We start from the raw sequence: 3,615 nt of genomic DNA on the forward strand, positions 1-3,615 counted from the left end.
CCCCGCCCGACTGCCACCCGTCAAACGTGGTGTGTAGGGTCTGCTTGGCCGGGGTGGGGTGGGGAGCGGGGGGTTGGACTAGATGACCTACCAGGTCCCTTCCAACTCGGTTAATCTGTAACCTGCCGTCCGACTCACGCCCGGCCCGCCGCCCCGCTCTACCTGCCTGGGACGCTCCGCTCCTGCGCCCGGCGGCTTCTCGCAGCCCCGCGGCTCCCGCCGACGCTGCTCCAGCTGCTCGCTCGGCTTCTGGGGGGGCGGGGGGCAGATCGGGGGGAGGGAGGAGAACAGGGAGGGGGCGTGAGACCGGACCCCCGGACCCGCTCCCAGGACTGGAGGGGGTGCAAAGGAGGAGGGGGTAACAAGCAGGGGGTCTTCTGCGGAACCTACCCCCCCCTCCTGGCCGAGCCTCTCCCCTAAAATCGGAGGGTTCCGCCGGCGGGATGGGGAGGGGTCTCCTTGCCCCCCACCCGCCGATATCCAGAGAAGTAGGGGGTGAACAGATTGGTCTGCTTGTTCTTCAGAGGGAGGAGGGGGCGCCTGGGGGCTGGGCCGGGGGGCTGGAGATACAGATACAGATTAACGGAGTTGGAAGGGACCTTGGAGGTCCTCTAGTCCAACCCCCTGCCTAAGCGGGAGCCCCTACACCATTTCTGACAAATGACAGTCCAACCCTTTCTTGAAAGTCTCAAGCGATGAAGCTCCCACAACTTCTGTTCCATGGATTGATGGTTCTCCCTGTCAGAAAATGTCTCCTTATTTCCAGGTTGAATCTCTCCTTGTTCATTTTCCATCCATTCTTCCTTGTCTGGACTTGGGGTGCCTTGGAGAATCGCCGGACCCCCCCCCCTTCCTCCTCTTGGTGATGGAGGTGTCTGCCTGGGGAGGCTGCCTGCAAGGGGGAACAGGAGGAGGCTGCTCCCCCGCCCACCCAGGGGTCCTGAGCGATCTCTCCCACTCACAAGAGGGGTCCGGTGGCTGCTGTGCCCACGGAGACTGGCACATCCAAGACACTAGCAGGGGAGCCGTCCTGCTGGGGTCCAGGTTGGTCAAGGGTGGGGGGTCTTTGGGCCAGTCCTGGAGTCTGGGGAAGGCTCCAACGAGGGCTCTGCGTGTTGGAGGCAGAGACGGGGCCAGGGCCATCCGACAGTTATCAGCTGCCTTCGGAGTAAGAGATCAGTGAGGAAGAAGAACAGCTGGAGCCTGTTCCCAGTGTGCTCTTGAACAGAGCTGCCAGGAGAAGGTAACAGCTAAGGAACAAGGGTCGACTCGGGAGTGAGGGCTCAGGTGGACGGTGAATGGCCCCTCCCAGAGGGAATAAAAGAGGAGCAAAAGGGGCGTGGGGTTTGGCAGGAGACAATTAGTTCATTTGTGTGAAGCTCTCTTCCTGCATTCTTGCCGAGTCTTGTCTGCTACAGTGTGGCGTCTGAAAGATATCAGCCTGCCAACTCTCCAAGGTCTGATAAAGGTCTGTCATTGGGAAATCTCTTGAAAGACCGTTGGCCGGGACTATGCTGGAGAAGAAATGCATTCTGAATTAAATAAAAGGGGTTTATGGGGACGAGGAGTTGGTTGGTTTCCTGCTGTTGGGGAAAGCCTAGGTCCGAACACTGGGTGGGGCCAAGCAGGTGACCCTCGTCCATGCCAGGGGAAGGGCCGTGGTGGAAACACTGACCTGGTAGGGGCCTTCTGCCTGGACATTGTCCCCCCTCGTCTCCCAGGGCAGCCTGGGCCCCGCCTTTCTCTTCCCGGAGATGGCCTGGGCGGGGGGGCCTTGGGGTCTCTTGAGGCTGTACAGCTCAGTCAGCAGGGGCTCCATGAGACTTCAGGGGAGAACCTGGTGGAGGGGGAAGAAGATTCCAGCAGGACCGGGGTTGGCAGCCCCCAGGAAGTGGGATCCGGCACCTGCGGCCCCGGTCCCTGCCAGCTGGGCTCCTCCAGGGACCCCTGTTAGGAATGTAAGACACCTAAAAGCTATTTGGGTTGGAAATATATAAACCAGGATAGACGTTTTAATACTGTCTCTTTAAGGGAATGTTAAAATTGTAATTAGGTGTGGTTCCTCAAAGGGCCATAAGATGGAGCCAGAAACCTGGGTTGTTTAGTCTTAGTCTCAGAAGAGAGTGTGTCTCAGTGAGTCTCTATTTCCTTCTGTTGGAGAGTATTGCCGTTCCTTCTACTTGACTGTTATTCATGGATTTGATGTAAGTTTGTTACTGAACTGTTTATGATACTGGACTTTGTTATTGGATTATTCCTGGACTGAAAACTGACTGATTTTACCTGTGAATGACTTTGGACTGCTTATCTTGAACTTTGCTTAAACGTTTCTGGAAGTAAAAACCTACATTTACTGTACAGTGTATCTGTGTGCTGTGTGTGTATTATTCAAACACTCCTCTCAAATACGTCTCCCTGTACGCGCTCATTCTCCTAACGGGGAATTGCCTCAACACCCCCCTCCCCACCCCCCTGGCCATAGGACTCGGCCACCTTGTGCACAACCAGAGCTGAGGTATGGAGGGGGCTCAGAGGGGCACCAAATTTGGGGCCTAGTTTAGGTCACATCATCGTGGCGATGCTGCAACAGTCGTAAGTACGAGGACCTGTCATAAGTCACTATTTTTTCAGCGCTGTTGCAACGTTAAGTAAGAGGACTGGTCTTAAGTTCGGGGTTTTATTTCGCGGCCTTCGTAACCTTGAATGGCCCCTATACACATTTTCGTAGGTCGAGCACATTGACAGGCACATTGACAGGGAGGTTCCTGCTACTGAAAAGAAAGTTATGCAGTGATGCTCTCGAGTCCAGCAAGGCAGTGGGCACACCCTACCCTGATTGGCAGAGGGGCTCTAACTAGGGGCGGTTAGACAAACCCCAAAAGTTGGGCCACAAGACCAGGAAAGCAAACCCGCTTCTGGCTCATTTTAACAGGCCAGCTTCCCTTCGGGACAGAAAGGGCTCTCCTCCCCTTCTTTCATTCCTGGGGAGGGGGGATTTCCAAGAGTCCATTGACCCCCCCCCTCCTGACCTTCACCCAGGGAAGGTGCTTCTGGGGCCACAAGGAAGCCCCCCTCCCTCTTGGCAGTCCAGCAAGGCTACCTGGTGCTCGGTCGCTTCCTTCCGCGGAGGACAAGGGGCACAGGGAGGGCAGGGGGTCTTCACCGATGGGCAGGCTCCCCCCCGGGCAGCTGCTTCCCCTGGAGGCTCTGCAGGAAGGGGGCAGGTGCCCAAGATGGCTCCCGCCGTCTGTTTCTCCTCGTTGGAACTCCTCCAGAGTTCCATGGATGGTACCACCAGGCCCAGGAGTGGGAGGGTTGCGGTCCCAAGGTGGGTGGAAGGAGACGGGTTACAGACCCTCATCGAGAGAGAGAGACAGAGAGAGAAGGACAGACAGACAGACAGGCAGACAGAGATGGTAGGTAGGTGGGTAGATATGGAGATGATAGACAGACAGAAGATAGATAGATAGATAGATAGATAGATAGATAGATAGATAGATAGATAGATAGATAGATAGATAGATAGATAGATAGCAGGCAGACAGATAGGTGATAGGTGATAGGTGATAGATAGATAGATAGATAGATAGATAGATAGATAGATAGATAGATAGA

This window comes from Pseudonaja textilis, chromosome 2 (genome assembly GCF_049901715.1).
Source record: "Pseudonaja textilis isolate UNSWEBS1 chromosome 2, rPseTex1.2, whole genome shotgun sequence".
Taxonomy (NCBI): Eukaryota; Metazoa; Chordata; class Lepidosauria; order Squamata; family Elapidae; genus Pseudonaja; species Pseudonaja textilis.